Genomic DNA, 22,212 nt, shown 5'->3' with positions numbered 1-22,212 from the left:
TTTTGTGTACCTGGTCCAGTGAACACTACAACAGGGACACACCCATCAATCACTTCCTTGTCCGGACATGGACTGGACCACGCCCGAGCCCACGAGTCATTGTGGCAAGCCCTGCGCTGCTCCGGCGCATGGCAGGCCAGACCACTCCAATGACGCACCAAGGGGGGGCCATCATTGCTACCCGTCACAGGCGTACTCGCTGGTGGTGTGCAGGTCACTGGTCTAGTAGTCAGCATGTCACAGCCACTCCCTGAGGCCAGGTTTGCACACACACCACACCCATCCGGCACAGGCATCACTGGCCATGTGACTCCGCTGACATAAGGGGCCGACGACGTCACATTCCCCTCTTCCGGTGGTGACTGGATTACGGCCGTTCCATGCTTCTCTTACATAAAGGGCACATGAGTCATTGCGCACAGGGTTGTTGGCATCTGAGGTCTGGCACACGACACGGGCCTACCACCACGTGGCACTGACTTGGCTTGCACAGGGTTAGTGGCACCCGAGGCCTTGCAGCCGGCACGGGCATGCCACCACGTGGCGCTGACTGGGGTTGCACAGGGTTAGCGGCACTCGGAGCATTGCGGCCAGCACAGTCAGCCCACCGCGGGATGGTGACTTTGGGTGCACTGAGTCAGTGGCACATTAAGCTGCTGAGCGGGTGTGCAGCCTGCGATGATGCCCCGTCCCGGAGGTCCGGACAGCTCAGGTTTTGTGTGCCCTGCTGGACCGCAGTGTAGGCCAGAGACAGCGGACAGCGCGGGCCTACCACCACGCGGTGTCGCTTCTGGGATCCCAGAGTTAGTGGCACCTATTGGACTGAGCGGGTGTGCAGCCGGCGATGGTGCTGGGTGCACTGGTATGTCTTCGGCATGGAGTAATCAAGACCCAGCACCAGACGTGAGACCTGTTGGCCTGCGGAGCATGGCTGCATTGTGTGGAGGGTGCCATTTCCCTGGGCCCCGGGCTTGTGGCTTGCAGCCGCACGTGGTGGGACCTCCTGTCTACGCGCCGTCAGTGGAAGGTGAACAGTGAGGCCTGGGCGTGCATGTGCAGGCATGCTCCGATGGGCGGCGGGAGGGCTTGGGGTGCCTCTACCTGGGTGTGCATGGGTGGGTAGGCGATGTTGTCTTGTGCAGGTGTGTGTACTATGCCAGTCATGTATCTGGACTCTGTTTCAACTGGCGGCTCTGACTCAGTTGTGTGACCTGGTGAACTGCGATACATACCTGCACGTGGTTGGAGACACACTGGTGGCAGCAGGTGAGCAGTGTGGCCTGGGTGCGCAGGGGCGGCACTGTCTCTCTCTCCCCCTCTCTTCTTCTCTCTCTCCCCCTCTCTTCTTCTCTTTCTCTCTCTCCCATCTCTTCTTTCTTCTCTCTCTCTCTCCCCCTCTCTTCTTCTCTCTCTCTCTCCCCCCTCTCTTCTTCTCTCTCTCTCTCTCTCTCCCTCTCTTCTGTTCTCTCTCTCTCTCCCTCTCTTCTTCTCTCTCTCCACCTCTCTTCTTCTCTCTCTCCCCCCCTCTCTTCCTCTCTCTCCCCTTCGCTCTCTCTCTGTCCTTTGATGTGCGGAGGACACACCTTCTCATCATGATTTTTGTCTTGCAGGCTGGGACCTACGGAGTGTCCCGAGGGGAGCGGCCATGTGTCTTCATTTCATTTCAGTGTTCATTTTAATAAAGTTTCATTTGTTGCTTCAAAAGTGAATGTGTGCTGCTCTTTTCTGTGTCGACACATGCATGTCACTGGTTGTGATTGTGCGACGTCAGGTGGATTATTTTGTGCATGTTTAGCTGTAGCTGATGTGGCATGTCTTTGGTCGGGGTGCCAGGGAGGGGTGGTCCTGTGGGTGGTGTCGGTGGGTGTTGTGGCCCTCTTGGGTGTCCGGGCCTCATGATGGGTGGCTCCATGGCTTCTGTTGCCCTTCGGGTGTGGCCCTGGGCTAGTCTCTCTTTTGTGGTGCAGGCTGCCGTCCGACTTTACACTAGGTCAGAGCAGGTGTAGATTTCCTGGTGCTAACGTGCCTTATCACCTGTTTTGTGTTTTTTTGCCGATGTGGCTGGTTGTTGAGAATGTTGTGGTGTGATGTTGTCGCAGATTTTGACACGGGAACGCCCACTCTGCATCTCATTAGAGATAGTTGCGCGGGTCCTCTGTGGCGATATTTTTTGTGGCTGCTATCGCGGGTTAACTGGTGCTGTGGTCTGTTAACACCAGCTTGTAAATAGGGCGATGGATTTATCGCAACTTTGGCTGCGATAACGTGCCGTTGACTCTGCGATAGTTTCTTGTGAATATGCCCCTCTGTCTTGTTAAACGTGTGCTGTTGTACAGTGCCAGCAAACACTCAGAACAGTTCGACAGCCACAGACACATTTCTTGCTGTTTACAAGTCGTCTGTGTAATGTGGGGCCACGCTTCAAAAATGGAAGCGGTGTTGCTGGCTCCAGACTGATAGTAAAGAAATAGTACAAACCAGAGCCCGCACTGGCTTCTGCAAGCATCTCAAGAGAGTCTGGAAGCGCCACAGCACCTGGGATATTTGGTGCAAAGTTGTTAATGTTTTGTCATCTCTTCTGCATTTGAATCATGTTTTCATCTGCAGCATGCCAGCTGCTGCCCAGTACTTTAAAATCACTTCTCCTCCTGCCTGATATCGATTCCCTCAGCGCTCCCCACTCCAGACCGCCTCACATATGCAGTGTTTCTGCCTTATCATGTGCACAGATGCCAATGAAAGCCTGCAACCACAGGCCTGGTGAGTTTTCAATTTGCCTGCTTCCTATCAAACTGAAATGCCGAACTGTCAACATATAGGTGTGCCAGTCTGGAAATGAGGAGGGATGGAAAGACGCTGACTAGATGGTATCTGTTTTCTCTAACACATTTTCAAGTGTACCATACACCCCTATTTTTGTTCCACTGGTTATTCTTCAAAGCTGAAAAGAATGAATGTTGCAAACCTCAAAAGGCACAAAGGACAAGCCCGCCCCATCGCAAGGATTTAAACCCAGGGAACACATGTTATGCATGTATGTCAGGAGCAGGCGCATTAACCCAACGAACTACCTCGCCAGCCTTTAGGTAGTGCTGGATCGAGGTCAGCAAGTCTTGCAGTTATATATGACCAAATCTCTGAATTCCACACAACGCCCCTCCTCCAGCTTTCCCTCCCAGCCCAGCGTCCTGTCTGCTAGCTTAGATCACCTGTGAAACAGCCCCCTCGCCCCTCCTCCCCGGGATCTACACAACCAAAGTACAGAGTAAAGGTGGGCAGAACTCCGCTGAGTTTTTATGTAATGCCACGGAATTAGAGTAACCTCCGCAAGCTTCATCTCCCCTAGTTATAGATACATATTGAGTCATAAAATAAATGCAGAATACTATTCAAATTCCTTTCTGAATATATAAGAATTAACAATATTATTCAAAACACACAAAATCCAGACATATATGAGGGCTTCAATCTGTTGACACTGAGAGGAAAACATTAGTATGCACACTCATATACATGTCAAGACTACACAGAAAAATGCACCTTCTGTATCTATTCAGGTGCACTACATTACATCAATGATATTAAATCTCACACATACATGAGACCATGTGTGCTTATACATATAGCATAGTCAAAAGATAAAGGGTGGAGCCAAAAGTATGCTGCTCCATTAGCATGCCTTTGAGTATTAAAGTGATAATGAGCCTCTACTGAATGTAACTGGTGCTGGTGAGTGGCAGTTAAAAGATGGCATTCATGCTTCATGCTGTGTGTTTAAGTTGTCATGGTCAAACACACATCTTTATGGAGGGACGTCTTAGTTGTTGGTAGAACTCTGTTGCTTCCTGCAATCCTTTCATTTGCAGGGTCCTGTGAGAGAGCAGTAAACCTTAGCAACTAACAATATAACTGTTGCTGAATGTACTTCTAGTTGCCAGTGGATTTGTACATGGTGATCCCCAAACCCAAGCAGAAAGCCTCTAATTTGTATTAGAACATCGCAGTGTTGGGAGCTCCATTGAAAACAATGGAGTGCTCTGTGCTTCTAATGGCCAGTATAAGCTCTGAGCTCCAACATTCCAATGTTTGTTCACAGTTGTCGCTGCGAACAAAGGCCTCATGGAGCCCGAGAAGATTTCAAACGTCCGGGATCCACGAGGTCTTTGTTTTACAAATTAGAATATTCTGCCCTCTAGGGGTGGAATGTTCTAATAGCCTTTAAGCCCTCCGTAGCGGGCTCTACCAGCCGTTTTTATTTGATGAGTTTAATATAGCGCTGGCTAGACCCGGAGGTATCAGAGCGCTTTACATGAGGTTCCACAATGTTACAAAGTTACATCCGTTACAAGTTACATTTGTTGCAAGAAAACATTCAAAGAGAATAGAAGACAAGATAAAAGGAGTGTAGAAGGGTAGAGGAGTAAGGTAAAAGGGTAGGAGGGAGATACGGCGGAGAGGTGAAGGAAAGTCTGCCCAGTGTCCGGCTGGGTAGGTGACGGCCGAAGGGGAAGTCCACAGCCCATCTCCTCTATAGCTATTAAGGCAACTCCACAGGGCATCAGCCAAACTGCTAGGTCTCAATGGTCGGTGGCAATTCCTCAGATTCAATGTCCTGATGGGTGAGCCGGATGGGGGATATGCGTGAGGACGGGTCGATGTCCAATTTTTGTCCAAGAGTAGTAGCACAACGTGGTAAAGGACCACTGTGGCAGCCATCTTGGGTCAGGCAAGGGATTCTGCCCCTGGTGTTTCATTCTGCTGGTCCCCATTTTTATAATTCCCCTATGTATTCTCAGGGGCCCCAAGGGTATTCGCGCAGCTTCTTCAGGTGCATTAACCGGAGTGCAGAAGCTGACTGACCGGTATTGCCACACTTGTCCGATCAGGCACCGAGAGGAAACATCGTTTCGCCTGCGTGCATGCCCCGCGATGATCCCTGCCAGCTATATAGTAAATGACCAATCTCACACACCTCGAGGTCCAGTACAGCTTGTCACTCACAAAAGCAGTGCCACAGGGGGAGCCCACCTTCGGCTATGCGTTAATTTAATCCACCTGAAAAAGAGGGTTGAGCGTGTTCCACTCACCGCACTATGTAAGATCTTTCCACCTGCGCAGATGTGTCGTCTCCCCACTCGCGGTGCCAGCGCGCCACACCCTCATTACTAGGGCGCCCGGGGACAGCTCATCGCAGCACTCCGGTTCAAGGATACCAAAGTCCCCCGCTGCAACGCTGTCTATCGGCTGTGACCTCACACTGTTCCACTCATTTGCAGACAATGGACAGGCATATGCACATTCTGCTTACAAGCGGTTACCCAAACGAGGATCCTGCTGTTAGGGACAGCACGGCTACTGGTACACTTCGCTCACTGCTGTCCTCCGGTCCAGAAGGATATGACGGCCCAGCCGAGCCGCCATCTTGTGTGCACTCGAGGTCACGGGGAGGGAACACAAATGCCGTGTGGTTGTATATAGGCTGCATAATCAGCCCTGCTGCACTCCGGGCGATTCCATGACGGCTCCGTTTTAAAACATTACCATTTGTGGGGGTTGAAGATCGGTGGATCCGCAGATATTTGAGCGTTTACCTGGCCGGCAGAGCCACACGACCATGGGGCCATCTTGCCCCATTAACCTTGTTCCCCATGCTCCCTTGTTAAAGGCCCTCACCTTCGGCTTGCGCCTTTAGTGCTAGAGCAGGCCTTCGATGGCCCGTAAAGCCCGCTACATCGGGCTCCAAGATTATAATATTTTGATTTTAGCATTTAGTAAGATAAAAGTCTTTGTCTGAAACATTATATATAGTCGATTTGTGCATAGTGATTCACACATAAAAAAGGTAGGATTCTGGTATTTTAATTTTTCTGATATAATTTCAGTTACATTAGTACTTGATTCGTTCTCAAGGATATTCAAGTATGTCGTTGAATACTGGTGCAAAGGTGGGTGGCTTACTATCTTAGCTTGGATATAGTGAAAGCTGGACCTAGGGACATTTGTTTTCTGTTGAAAGAGTTATTTTATTGATAGTATATTTCAGGATAGACTTTGAATATTGATTGTTCGACTTTTATCTTTCAAGTCTGAGTAAGAATTGCAGTGGCACAGAGACAACATGCCTAAATATGGACCTCTAATGTGGAGTTTCCCTAACTCTTGATGAAGAAGAAAATCTTTGACCGGGACCTGCATGCTCCTTGCTATAGTTGGTACTTTCAGAAGCAGAGTGCAGACCTTTTTTTGTCTGGGAGCAAGCACCAAGGCTCTTGCTAAAACTCTACTGGCCTGCCTTACTGCTGTTGACCTTGTCTGTGTGGAACCGCTCAACCAGCCCAAACACATGGAAACCCCACCTGATACCTTTGCTACCACCCACAAGAGACTGAAGGAGGGCTGCCATGCAATCTATAACTACAAGTGTAAGCGAGTTGAGTGATGGCTGTACCTGATTTCACATTCCCTCCCTTCATACCTCTTGCTGCACTTCACTGATCCTCATGTGATTACTGTGGTTCAGCATCTGGTTGGCTTCTGTCTGGCTCGATTATGTGAGGCTTTGGAGGTCTCAAAGAAGAACTTTGTGTCTTTGGCCTTGAAACAACTTCTGGGTTTAGACAGAAGTCTGCTACCTTCATCACTGGTATTTGTGTGCTCCTGAGTCTGGGACAACCAGTTCAGAGTGCCTACGACCCCAAAAACTGCAAGATATACCCTTTAGGGTGACCAATATTAACAACCCTAAACTTGGGAGGTAAGCTTAGCGTCCTGGGGCCATTACATACATTTCCTTTTCTCTAAGACAGCACGCCTTTCTTCTGTATTCTACCAGATACATAGGGGCATATTTGCAAGCCCCTAGCGCCACAGGAACGTCACTTTTTGCCGTGCCTGTGGCAATATGGGCTTCGCCTTATTTACACGGCAGTGTTGAGGCACTTAACATGGCTTAACTCTGCCTTGTAAATAAGGCACCCTTTCATGCTATACTTAGCGTGAAAGAGGTGGGCAGTGGGTGTTGCGGTGGGCGTTCTGCCGCAACACCCATTGATTTTGATGCTGCCCATATTTACAAGGGTGGCGTAAATATGGGGCAGCGTCCAAATTAAGTCAAAAAATACCTGGTCTTAACATAGCCAAACAAGGAGAAATGCTTTTTTTCTCCTCGTTTTTGCTGTTTCTATGTATGCTGCATTTTGCAGCGCACTTAAAAACAGCTAAATGTCATGCATGTTTGTTAATGTACAGGAAGAAGTCCCTTTCTGCACTCAAACAATCATTTAAAAAATTACAAGTTGCAACTTGTATGTGAGCTGCACAAAGCAGCACACACGGTGCAGCCCTGCATTTCAAAAGTGGCCGAGCGCGGCGTCAAGCCAAGAAGGCTAACGTGGCACTCTGTCACTTTTCTTGCAAATATGCGTCATAATCCCCTTGTATGTCATTGCTCGTGTTTTGTTCTGTATTTTTTAGGTATTTACAAAAGGATTGAGAATCCTCCATCTACGGTGTATTTATTGTTTTCAGTTAGTGAACATGATCAATCTATTGTTGTGAATGTAGCCCAAACCTAATGTGCTTTTCGTTTCAGTATTGAGCTGCTAATCGTGATTATTTAATGATAGAACAAACATGTAGTACTGATAAGTAGCTCCTCTGATTTTACATTTATATACTAATATTTCAATATCATAATGTGAATTTCATTATCCATTGTTTAGTTTGTGTTCTGTTATGCATGCTTTACAATTTAACGTGCTATTTGTACTCTAAAGATATTTTTATATTCTTGAGTTATTATTTAATTGATTTCTACCCACAACGCTGGCTGGACATTGCCCTTTTTATTTCAGCTGTTCTAACTGTGTTGTATTTAAACATGCCACTCATTACTAACCCAGAGCTAGGCCTTGACTGTTCACCCAAGTCGTAGTGATTCAAAATCATTGCTTCTTTGTAACACAGAAAACACAAACATTGGGAAATCCAATAGGTTTTGCCCTTTAAAGATGTTGCCAGACCTTTTGGTTTTGCCAGTGATTTTTTGTAGATGCTTTCCACACAGCAAAACAAGAACAATATGCTCAGTTGCCAAAGCTGGAGGGCACTGACCTAAAAGAAATGCAGTATATATATATATATATATATATATATATATATATATATATATATATATATATATATATATATACATATATATGATAGCCAAAATCCTGGAGCGATCCTTGACGGGATCCAAAAAGCAGGTACGGACCACAACGTGGAAGTTAAATTCTTTTTATTTGGTTTGCAGATTAAAGTGCATAGTGCATGAGAATATCACGCAAGTGCTCAGCCTGACGCGTTTCGACTGCCCCGCGGCAGTCTTGATCACATGACGCGCAGGACCAATCAGTGACTATATATAAGGTGGCTAATCACAAAACCGCTTAGAAAATTGCCAAAACAGTTTACGAATGAACATAAACATAGGACTGTGATTTGAAAACAAATACAAATACTTTCACAAGCAATTTCACATTTGTCAATCATTACATAATTAATATAATATACCACAGTGATAGGCATGAAAGTCTGAATGTCAAATAAGAACATAGTGTTCCTATACGTTCTTTCATAGTTAGAGCATCACCATTTAGCATTTGTTATACATTGCATTATTTTGTATCAATAGTTGTAAAAAATCTAAATAATCAATAAGAACATAGTGTTCATTAACGATAATTCACAACTACAAAGCATCACATAAGTAAGAACCACCCTAACCAGTGTCGATAATTATATATTCAAGCATAGTGCATTTTTGTTGAGATGTAATGACTGGCAGAATTGCTTGTATGCAAATTTACTTCTTTGATGTTATTTTATACACAAGTCCATTAGAATATTTGGCATGTTCTGCGGTTGTTCTAAAAGAAGTGCAAAATAGTGCAAATAAAGTGCTAATATTAAAGTGCATAATCATAGTGGACTTATATATATAAAAAAATGATAAGTGTAAAATACATAGCAGCTTATAATAGACGTTGTAAGAGTTTTCCCATGTTTCAGTTAATTGGAGGTATGATGTTCATACAGATATACACGTCACCTATATATATATATATATATATATATATACACACATATATATATATATATATATATATATCTTACTGTAATTCCTTCTAAATCCTCAGGAGGAAAAACGAAGCCGTGTGTGCTCCTTCAAAATTCTTTATTCAGCCACTCTGCCAAACGCGTTTCGAGTGCGAAGCACTCTTGTTCACTGACAAATAAAATCAAAGCGAGCGGCCATTTTTACATTATCTACCACGTGATTAAACAGAACTACAAATAAAGTGCATTAGAAAACAGACTTGTAGTTTTTTTGATTTCTTAAATAGAAAGGTGGCACGCGATAGTTGACAAAACTCGTATTTGTTGAAAATTCACTTAATAATAATCAAACAAACGTAAAATCAATATATGTACAATGAGAATCAATTATAGATATTTATAAATATTAAATATTATAAAATTCATCTAAAACTCAGTTATTGCGAATATTGCCCCAGTGGGCTCACGTAAGCACATTATTGTCAATTATCGCTGCTTTTCATTTCTGCCCCAGTGGGCCTACAGCCGTCCTAGATTCAATCGCATTTCTACTACATGTCATGAATTCATCATAAAACCTATTGTTAAACCCAACATTTAAAACTAATGATGATAAAATAACACATTTTCAGACTAAATGGGTGTACAAATCTTCTTCTATGTTCAGTCCATCAGGTTGTTTAGAGTTTAGTTCAACAATATACCTTGACTCCAATTTTCTCAGCGCTCTTTCACGGTTCCCTCCTCTTGTATTTTTTGGTACCGCATCAATTACAAAGTAAGATAAACCTTTGACATCTTTTTTATGAAATTTTTCAAAATGTCTGGCGACAGGATATGTCCGATCGCCGTTCTTTATTGCCCTGAGATGCTGTAAGATTCTCTTGTGTACCGCTAGGATTGTGCTGCCCACGTACTGCAGGCCACAAGGGCACTGGAGCACGTAGACAGCAAAATCCGTTTTGCAAGAGTATTTGCCTCTGATTTTCTTTGAATGTTTGCTAAAGCCTGGTTTGTACCTATCCGTATTTACGCCATGCGTACAGGCTTTACATTTAGGGCATTTAATAAATCCCTTGCTCTACGCATTGCATCTTCAACTCAAATGATTCTCAGTATGGTTGAAAAGTGCTTGACTAGTAATTATTTTCTCTTCAATGAGGAACTCTTCCAACAGACCTGTGGCACGGCAATGGGCACCTGCTTCGCCCCCAGCTATGCGAATTTGCATATGGGCTGGTGGGAGGAGCAGGTGGTCAGGGAACAATATAGCAAAGAATGGGAAGAGAACATCATGCATTGGAGCAGATATATCGACGATTTATTTGTAGTGTGGAAGGGTACTGAAAGTCAAGCAAAATCCTTCATTAACAAGCTCCAAACAAATGACCTCAATTTGAGTTTTACAAGTGAAATTAGTCAGACTAGTGTTAACTTTTTGGATGTAACAGTGTTTATAGAAGATGGTAAAATTCAAACCAAGCTTTACAGGAAACCCACATTCAGTAATACAATCCTACATGCTACAAGCTTCCACCCGGTCAACTTAAAAAGAAGCATCCCCTATGGGGAATGCTTAAGAACCAGACAAAACTGTAGCAGTGAGAAAGAATTACAAAAAGAAATGAAAACCTTAGAAAAAAGGTTCAAAGACAGGGGGTATCCTGACATTTGGGTTGAAGATGCAATGCGTAGAGCTAATGTAAAGAAAAGAGAAGAGATTTTGTTTAGCAACAAGAAAGCCAAGCAAAAAGATGGAAAAGAAATAAATAAGGAGTGTAGATTTATAACAACCTACAGCATTCAGCATGATAAATTAAGGAACATCTGTAATAAACATTGGCATTTAATAAAGAATGACCCAATTTTGGGTAAGGCTGTAACACGGAGACCCCTAATTACTTTCCGCAAAGTGAAGTCTTTCAAACAAGCCCTGGTAAAAAATACCCTAAGCAAGCCACCACAAAAAACCACTTGGCTTACAAGACGCAAGGGATTTATTAAATGCCCTAAATGTAAAGCCTGTACGCATGGCGTAAATACGGATAGGTACAAACCAGGCTTTAGCAAACATTCAAAGAAAATCAGAGGCAAATACTCTTGCAAAACGGATTTTGCTGTCTACGTGCTCCAGTGCCCTTGTAGCCTGCAGTACGTGGGCAGCACAATCCTAGAGGTACACAAGAGAATCTTACAGCATCTCAGGGCAATAAAGAACGGCGATCGGACATATCCTGTCGCCAGACATTTTGAAAAATTTCATAAAAAAGATGTCAAAGGTTTATCTTACTTTGTAATTGATGCGGTACCAAAAAATACAAGAGGAGGGAACCGTGAAAGAGCGCTGAGAAAATTTGAGTCAAGGTATATTGTTGAACTAAACTCTAAACAACCTGATGGACTGAACATAGAAGAAGATTTGTACACCCATTTAGTCTGAAAATGTGTTATTTTATCATCATTAGTTTTAAATGTTGGGTTTAACAATAGGTTTTATGATGAATTCATGACATGTAGTAGAAATGCGATTGAATCTAGGACGGCTGTAGGCCCACTGGGGCAGAAATGAAAAGCAGCGATAATTGACAATAATGTGCTTACGTGAGCCCACTGGGGCAATATTCGCAATAACTGAGTTTTAGATGAATTTTATAATATTTAATATTTATAAATATCTATAATTGATTCTCATTGTACATATATTGATTTTACGTTTGTTTGATTATTATTAAGTGAATTTTCAACAAATACGAGTTTTGTCAACTATCGCGTGCCACCTTTCTATTTAAGAAATCAAAAAAACTACAAGTCTGTTTTCTAATGCACTTTATTTGTAGTTCTGTTTAATCACGTGGTAGATAATGTAAAAATGGCCGCTCGCTTTGATTTTATTTGTCAGTGAACAAGAGTGCTTCGCACTCGAAACGCGTTTGGCAGAGTGGCTGAATTAAGAATTTTGAAGGAGCACACACGGCTTCGTTTTTCCTCCTGAGGATTTAGAAGGAATTACAGTAATTTAACGGGACCCGCTTCTGTGGGGTCCTCCCGTAACGAAGCGACTTCCGCTGTGGTGGAGGCAGTTTATACGCAGAAGACGCCTTTCCAATATATATATATATATATATATATATATATATATATATATATATATATATATATATATATATATATATATATTCAATGAAAAAACCATAGGTTTCACACACGTTATAGTTAGGAATTAGCATTTAAAAAACCTTAGAAATTCAATGAAAAAACCAAAGGTTTCACACACGTTATAGTTAGCTGGACATTTTACTCGTAAAAAACCATTGAAATTCCCCCGTTATAGTTAGTTAAGCTAACTATAACTCGCGCGCCCGCAATGCACTGCTGATGACGTCACATATTACATCACTCATGACATGGTCAGTGACATCACTCATGACATCACTGATGACATCTCAAATGACATCACTGATGACATCACTGATGACATCATCCAGTGAATGTGTGTTTTTCTGAAAATTAAATATGTTTTATATATGTATATCTCAAGGTCGATGGAAGAATAAATGGGTATATAAGTGTCTAAATGGATGATTTGTTTTTGAAAAATTGATTGTGTAACTGACTGATTAAGTGTATCTTAGTGAATACATGGCTTAGTGAGTAATGTTTAAATATGTAAATATCTGTATCAGTCTCTCACTTTGTGTATAAGTGGCTGCATGGGTTGGTGAGTAGCTACTTGAGTGTCTATATAGGTTATTAGTTGGTTTTTTGAGTATCAGTATAAGTGTCTGATGTCTGTATGGTTCGATGGGGGGTATTACGTAGTGCATAGGTGCATGAATGAGTGACTCACTGTTTGTATGTGTTGAAGATAGTATGTGTGCAGGACTGCATGGGTGGATGAGTGTGTGTATGGGTGTGTTAGTGAGTGAATGACTGTCTCCACAGTGTCTTTATGAGTAACTACATATGTTTTTAACTAGTATATGTGACTATTGGTGTATATAAGTGAGTATATGTGAGAGTGAGAGATTGAAAGAGTTCCTGTGTGAATAAGTATGTGTTTCTATAAGTGATTGTTTAAAAGACTAAGTATGTGCAAGTTTCCGTAGAAGTAAGTGTGGTGGTGTGTGTATAACTGTATATGCAAGTAAATGGATGTTTGATTCTTTATTAGCATGAGTGACTATGTGTGTGAGTAACTCTACGGATGAGTGGCATTGTGTAACAGGATGTATAGGTGTATGAGTACATATGATGAGTGAGTACATGTATGAGTGACTGTATAGGACTGTTGGTGAATGAGTGGATGTGTATGTGGATCTTAGAATTACTGAAGAGGTTGTTGTAACTGGTATTGGTATGTCCATTGTTTTGAAAAGTTTAGTCTCTATTTATGAATGTGTGTATCAAAGGTTATATTAGGGTGAGAGGAGGTCTGCCACTCTATCACAAGGATGATGTCATCAGTGATGTCATCAGTGATGTCATTTGAGATGTCATCAGTGATGTCATGAGTGATGTCACTGACCATGTCATGAGTGATGTAATATGTGACGTCATCAGCAGTGCATTGCGGGCGCGCAAGTTATAGTTAGCTTAACTAACTATAACGGGGGAATTTCAATGGTTTTTTACGAGTAAAATGTCCAGCTAACTATAACGTGTGTGAAACCTTTGGTTTTTTCATTGAATTTCTAAGGTTTTTTAAATGCTAATTCCTAACTATAACGTGTGTGAAACCTATGGTTTTTTCATTGAATTAGCAAGGTTTTTTAAATGCTAATTCCTAACTATAACGTGTGTGAAACCCATGGTTTTTTCAGTGAATTTGCAAGGTTTTTTAAATGCTATTTTTTTTTTTTTTCTTCTATTTTTTTAAACATATTTTTAATTTAATGTTCTAACCTTTTATAAAGACTATGATTATATTTTTAAAATTCTTTAATATGTTTTTTTAAATATATTTCATAAAATAAACATGTTATAATTTTTTGCAGTACATTTTTTCCTTTTTTTTTTAGTACGCGCACCGTAAGCTTACGGTAAGCGTACGGTTTACGCAACGCCCGTAATTTATCTACGCTGTTTGCGTATAGTTACGCAATTTGCGTAGCCGCGCGTACTGCGCGTGGGACGCGTGCGCGCTTACGCTACACGCGCACGTTACGCGGAAGTGTCGGGTAGTGACTGTTATGCGCATGCGCGCAAGCGCGTGTCTTTTTTACGCGCGTGCGCACTTTTGCCGTAAGCGTACCGTAAGCGTACCGTAAGCGTACGGTAGGTCATGTGATCATGAAACACAACTTTTGATTGGTTGAAACTACTTTCAGTTCTAGAACTCTCCTACACCACACCCATTCCCCTCATTTCTGCTTGTGATCCCTTAGGAGAAGGAGCTGGGTTGTCTTTGTGATACGATGGCAGAACAGCAGAGCTCTTCTGAGAGTGAGGCTAGCACTAGCAGCACTACCTTGAGGCAGAGAGCGAGGAAACAAAAGACCTCTTATGTATGGGATTATTTTACTTTTCCTGAAGGCCAGCTAAAGGTAAATGCACCCTTAGTGACTTGCAAGCTGTGTCAGCGTGTACTTTCAAGAGGTAATCCTGACAGGAAGTATTCCTTTGGGAATCATACCATGATGAGGCACCTCAGGGATGTACACAGGACACATGCTCGACTTTTTGGAGGTAACCCTTCAGAAAGTCAACCAAGCACATCCACAGCAGCTCAGCCTGGACCATCATCTGCAGGGCTGACTCCTTCTTCTGCAGGTCAGGTGAGCCCTTCATCTGTGGGGGGAGCATCTCCTTTTGCTGGCCCTCTGGAAATTAACCCTCGATTTCTGAGGGTTGATATTCGATGTGCCTCTTGTCATGATCTAATTTGTCATAGGGAGACCAGTGTTTCCCTAGTGAACCTCAAAATAGATCAGCACACTTGTCACAGAGACTAATTTTCCCATTCTTTCTTTCCTCTCTCCCTGCATGAACACAACGGCTCTTTTAAGAGCCAACCTTATCTTTCATCTTTTTTTTATAGATGTTTTTAAAAACTTTTTTTTTTTTTTTACCGTACGCGTAATTATTATTTTTTTTTTTTTAAAAACACTAAAAATCAATAATCACATTACAAGGACTTTGAAACACTACAATTATTATTATTGACTTACCATACCCACTCAAAAAAATATTTATTCATTTGTTTTTTTTTTTTAAAAATTGCTTTAAAAATGGTTCTAGTTTTCGAAAATTTTCTATATCAATCTGAAAAAAAAGAAAAAAGTATTAATATTTTTTAAACATTTTAAAATACAGTACACGTATTTACATATTTACCAAAAAATATTTTTGCCTTATTTTTGCTGTTTTCAGAATATATTGCATTTCACTTTAAATTGTGAAAGCAATTGCATTCATCATTTAACAGCGGGCAAAAAAAAAATAACAATCTCAAAGATTGTATTAAAAAAGCCCAGAATCTCTTCTCACTTAAACTTAACATTACAGAAATGCATAATATTCTAAAAAAATATCATCAAAAAACAATACTTATTTCTTTAAAATACCGACTGATATTTTTGTTTCAGAAGTATAATCACAATATTATATCTCAAATAACTCCACAATACATCTGATTCCATTTCCTTTAGGCCAAATAGTAATTTTAAACATTTTTTGGGATTAAATTTCCAATGGTAATCCAATAAAATTCTGAAGTTTAATTTGTCCAGATCTCACCGATTCTCTGTAACATTTTGGTTTACGAATTTTTTTTTAATAATTTATTAAGTCCACAATAGAATTGGTTACTTTTCCGCATGGCCAAATAGTAATTTTTAAAATCTTTTTTGAAAAAATTTCCAATGGCACTCCAATAACATTCCAAAATTTAAATTGTGCAGATGTTACCGATTATCTCTAAATTATTGGTTTTTGAAAGTTTCATTAAAAATTAAAAATGTCCACATTACAATTGGTTATCTTTCCATTAGGCCAAATGATAATTTAAAAAATCTTTTTTTTAGAAAATTCCAATGGTAATCCAGTAAAATGGTAAAATTATTTTGTCCAGATCTTGCCAAGTCTCTCTAAAATTTAGGTTTCAGGAAGATTAGATAGGAATTTGCTAAATCAAAAGGCAAACGTTGTTTGAAAATCAATTGGGAATCATTACACAGTGTCCAGCCTTTTTCACATTTAAGATAAACTGTGTAATGTCCAGAAGTAACAGTAGGTCCATCATGGAAAATTATTGCAACAGTTACAAAAGTTTTTCCTGAAATTGATAATTGCTGTCCTGTAAACTTCTTTATTAAAGTATCCAATTTTGAACCATCAGCTCTACATCGTTGCATCATTAAAATTACATACTGTCCGTATTCCTTTAAAATTAATGTTGAAAACATGTCAGATTTACACTCACCGCATTTCATGCTATGATTAGCATCTTTAACTAATTTTGCAAAAGTGACTGTTTTACTCTCTGGCAATGTCAAATAAATAAACCTTTCATTATCAACATTAGAGCCACATATATTATAACAGTTTTCACAACTATGTTCCCATTTATAAGAGAGACCAAATAAAATATCAATTGCAACTTCTTCTACTTCCAGTACTTGAAGAAAATACATCAAAAATTCGTGTGCATCTTGCTGTTCATTTTGAGAAAACTGTGTTCGTCCTGAACATATATCTAAAAGTTTTCTAATTTCAGTAGCACTTTCTATTTGAGTTTTATCTTTACTCAGCTTTTGAAAAAGGAGACTCAGCTCAGAACAGAATCTTTTTCCCTGATTTACTATTATCTGCTCTTGCAAACTTTCCAGATAAAATGCAACATTCAGCACTACATTTGCGTAGCAGTTGACACCAGAGCTATTTTCAAAATGACATCCTACAACCTGTTCTTCATTTTCCTTTTTCTTTTTGCTTGCAATTACATCACTCCTCTTTTTTTTCCTCTTCTCTACATCTTCATTACAGATATTCTCATTTTTTCTTTTACGAGAAACTACACGTTTCTCCAACACAGGATACTGACCTAAATGAGGAGCATAGCTTCTTCTTAATCCATTATACTCCTTTACACAGTTTGTATCAGCCCTAACTTTTGAATCATCAAAGTCTATCATGAATAAACCTGATAATGTTTTCACTCGTGACAAAGCAACATATGCCATACCTTCTTTGAACACAGTTGAACCAATGTTCACAAATGCACAATCTACAGTCAATCCTTGAGACTTGTGAATAGTTACAGCATATGCTAGAGAAAACGGAAACTGCTTCCTACGTACATATAAGTCTTTCACAAGCATGAAACGAACTGTACAACGACAAATATCTTTAACTTCTTCTATCTGATCAAATTTTATTTTTAAACATTCAATTCCATCTTTTTTCTGATAATTAATAAAACCCACAACTCTTCCCATAGCTCCATTAACTAAACCTTTTTCAACATCCACATTTCTTCTTAAAAATACTCTACAGTTCATGCAAACATATAGATTTTTTTCTAATCCAGCTGTTTTGGAGATGTTCTTCTCTAGTGAATCCAATTTATTTTTCAGTTTGCCTGTTACTGTGACAGTAATTCTTCCATCCTCAATTTTGTCCACTGCTTCCAATTTCCTGATCTCTTCTTTTTCCAATTTCAAAAGCTCCTCATTAAATATTGAGCATTCACGTAGAGTTGGCATTAAGCAGATGACACTTTTGTTTTCTGCAATGTTCTTGTATATTTTCTCTGCAACTATTTCTTCCTTTGGAAATAAATTATGTAGCAGCCGACTCTGTAATGCTTTTTTGCCAACTTCTGTGAGTAGTCCAATTCTGATATCTTTCAGAATACTTCCATATTCTTCATCGCTTGCTTGCCTCATATTAGTAGTAAGTTCCTTGTACTCAAAGAAGGACCAAATATTTGTATTTCCGATGCTTCCCAATGACTTCTTTGTGTCTTCATGTGTGACAGTATTAAACACTGGTTGTCCTTTAACTGGAGTAAGTTGCAAAAGATCTCCAAAAACTATGACGTGTTTTCCACCAAATAACATGTCATAGTCTGTCTTCAAAATTTGCTGCATTCTTAAATGCACAAAGGCAAGCATTAAGTTTGATACCATGCTCACCTCATCAATAATGAGAACTTGCATCTTCTTCAATACTCTTGAAACTTCCAAGGATGCTTCTCCAGTTAGCTTGTTGTATTGTATTTTGTTCTCATGCTCCACTGGTAACATTAGCAAACGATGTAAAGTGATTCCTTTTATGTTATATGCTGCTAACCCAGTTGGAGCAGTAACCACACAAGACAAAGTAGAATCTGTTTTTTGCTGTAGGTAGCTTCTGATGACTTTTATAAGGAAACTTTTTCCAGTTCCAGCTTGTCCGCTTACATACATCCTGATTGGATGAAATGATGTGCATGAGCACTCTTTTTTTTCATGTAGAAATCCGTGATCGATTTTGTTTCTGATCTCTTCATAAATTTGTTGCTGCTCTTGATTCAGTTGTCTTTCCAAATTTTCTAAGTCTATAAATTCTTCTTGAGCTTGATTCATAGCCGTTTCCACTTCATTCATGGCTATTGATGCTTCATTTTCAACGATTGGTTGTCCTAGGGGATCTTGACTGAGTGTTCCTGAACTTTGGCTGTCCTGAGAACTGTCTCTAGCTATTTCTGCTGCAATTGTAGTTTCCTGTTCAATTTCTTCATTTAACATTTGCAGATAACTTGAGAATGTACTACATTGTATGCTGTCTTTGCAAGCATTAAAAGAATCTTCATAGCTTTGAAATTCTCCCAGTAGTTCATCCTCTGTACGCCATGGTTTAAACAACTGTAAAAGAGCCAAGTAGTAAAATTCCTTCTTGTCAGTAGTGTCGCAACTCAGCTTCCTGTGATTTATCAAACTTCCTTTTGTTTGCTTCACCAAACATCCTTCCTCACCAACGACTTTATATTTTCCATTGTTGATGTCTTCTGCGGCTTTCCGTGAATAAATGTAGTTCTGCAGCACTTCATAGAGACACATGTTCTCCAGATGTTGACTTCTCTTGGGATAATATGTGTCCAACATGTTTGATTTCAAAATATCTGTACTTTCTGGGTCATTCTCGGCCAAATATTCAATTTCTCCAACAGATTTCAGTACCCGTTTTCTCATTGCTGCAAGGCCTAAAGTTGCCCAAATTATTCTTCTTGACTTCGAGTAGAGACTTGCAGAAGATAACCTATCTGAACATTCGTAGGATCCAATTTCTCGATGCGATAACATCTTCAAACTGAAACTGTACAGCTTCTTACTGACAGTCTTCTCGTGAGAAATCTCTTCCCACATTTCCTTCAATTCTGTTTTTTCTGATTTCGTAATGTAAGACGTTACATATCGAGCAACAGCAATGGAATTGTCAGCTACATACTGTATATCCATGTTAGCGTTCCACATGGATAAAATGACTGGGTTGTAGTCATTTATATTTTTTGATTCTTCTTTTCTTTTTAGGTTGTAGGTATTCTTAGGTGATTTTCTTGTGATAGTATGTCTCACAGCTGACATAAAACTGTTGACTCTTCCATTTGAAAGAACAGGTCTAGGAAATCCAAATCGACATTTAGTGTAGTATTTATCTTTGCTCTTGTATTTCCGTCGACAGTATTTTCCACACCGATGACTTTGGAAACGTAAAACTTGCTCCTTTAACTTTTTCTCTTCTGTGCTTTTTGGTATAGCACATGTTGCATATTCTTCAATGAAAGATAACACTGCTTCATCAGTATCTGTTCCAAACTTTGGGGCATCCTTGATCCACAACAGCATATGAATATGAGGAGCACCTCTTGCCTGGTACTCTTTTCTCCAAAAGAAATCTACTACTTCTCCAAGAGGTGGATTTTTTTTATTGCAGATGAAGGACATCATAGCCTCAAATCTATGATTGAAATATCTGCAAACATTAACCGGATCCAATGAGCACAGTTCTCCTGCTGTCTTGTATTCGATGTTTTTAATGTTTGAATTTGCCTCTCGTAGAAAATCCAGTAAATCATCCCAAGCGTACTCCGCACAGCTTAGGGTAACGAACCATGTTGGTGTTCCTAAATTCCGTAACATGCATTTTAATTCACCATGGCGTCGGTACCAATATTCATTTGTCCCACGCTGACAAGCCATCAGATTGATCAGTTGTGTTTCCAAATGATCATCTCGGTGCTGCACTTTCTCCATAAAATCCTTAGCAGACACAATTTGTAAATGTACTCCACTTTTTAAAATGTGATTTACTGCATAAGACAGTGCAGACAAGTCGCTTTCAAATAAAAGATGGAACAAATAAGGAATACTTTGTCGAAATCTGGGATCTTCAGCATATAGTCTTGTAGTCCGATACTCAGAAGCTGGAATCTGTTCTGGACGTTCATCGTATCGTCCTCCTTTTCCTTTAGGAAACAGCTGGGGAAAACATCGAGCTTCCAAGCTCTCCTCCCATACACTCACGGGAGTTCCTTTTGCTTTCTTCATCTGAAAGAGATCAATATTATCTCCCATAACTTCTTTTGAATGAAGAGGATGTATGCTAAAATGTTCATAAATTTCTTCTTCCTTTGACTTGTCCACTTTTTCAATTTGTCCAGTTGGTGTTTCTGTGTCTTCTTGTAAATCTTCTTCTTCTTCTTCTTCTATATAAATTGATTCATACCATTTGTTATTCCTTTTCAAATACAAATTTGCTCTTTGTACTTTCCGCACATCTACCAGCTCCTGCCAAATCTTCTTATTCTTTGTAGGTACACCATTAACCAGAATAACTAATGGTTCAGTTTCCAAAGTATCCGCATCAATAGTTTCCATATTTTTTTTCAAATCCAAGGGCAAATACACCACTCTTCCTTTTAAACCTCTCAGTAAATCAGAAGGAGGTAATTTACCAGTTTTGGGCTCCATACGTACTATGGTCTGGAACGGATGAACACAATGAATGAGTATAGACTCATATGTATTTAATTCAGAAAGTTCAGCAGGAATAGCATCCAATTCTAAATTATTATGTACAGCTCTGGTCGGCATTCTATTTTCCTCTAACTTGTTGTAACAGTATTTACAAATACGCTGATCTTCACCCAAATCAAAACAATTTTCTAGAAATATATATGTGGCAAAATCCTTCCACTTATAATTATCTTCATTTTCACTCTTTCTGTAGAGATCAACATTCCTAGTTTGTTTTCTATAATGAGTTCTGCGGCAACAAATACAAGTAAAATTTGGTCTTTCATTAGAGACTATTGCAAATTTTGTTATGTGATCATTAAATGTGTTACTTACAGAGGGTTCTACATTCTCTTCCACTTCTTCCTCATTTACTGTGTCCTTCTCTGCACTGTTTTGTTCAGGACCAAAGTAACAAAACTGAATTTCATCAACAACCTTCTCTACATCTGATACCGTTCCTCGGAACAGAGCCCTATTCAATTCATTTAACTTTATTGCTGGACTTTTGGCAAAATACAACCGTCTCACAAACTTTCTCATTTCAGTATGATGAACAGCCAGCATCCTAAAATGATGGAAAACACTATTGCACACTTTTCTAGATAGACAAGCCAGAGAATGACCCTGCAAACCAGTATTCTCTCTCACTCTGCATGGATCCAGACTTTGAAGCACCTTAATCTTCTGTTTTATACTTTTTTTACTATATTCTCTTAGAAACTCTCGAAATTTGTCAATAGATTCCTGACGCACAGTGCAAATACTACTACAATTCCAAGTGTACACTGGGGCTTTAGGACGTCTCCCCATAGCCTCATCTGCCATCACTTGTACCTCATCTCTTGGAACCATTATCTCCTTCTCCATTATGCAACCATTTTTTACTTCGTAAGAACGACCTCTGGTGTCAACTGCATGCAGCAAACTATTACTTTGAAAATAGCTCTCTTCATTAAAAAAAGGTTCACTACTTGAACTATGCATCCACTTTCCTAAAAACACTTTACAAAAGTTTGTTCTGTTCACTACTCTTTTCCTTTTGCTATGTGATTTCAGTACATTAACCATTTTGTCTAATGTACGCATCCTATTCAAAATTAAAATGAATAGTTTC

Source organism: Triturus cristatus, chromosome 3_2, assembly GCF_964204655.1.
Source record: "Triturus cristatus chromosome 3_2, aTriCri1.1, whole genome shotgun sequence".
Taxonomy (NCBI): Eukaryota; Metazoa; Chordata; class Amphibia; order Caudata; family Salamandridae; genus Triturus; species Triturus cristatus.
This window is presented reverse-complemented; position numbering follows the sequence as displayed.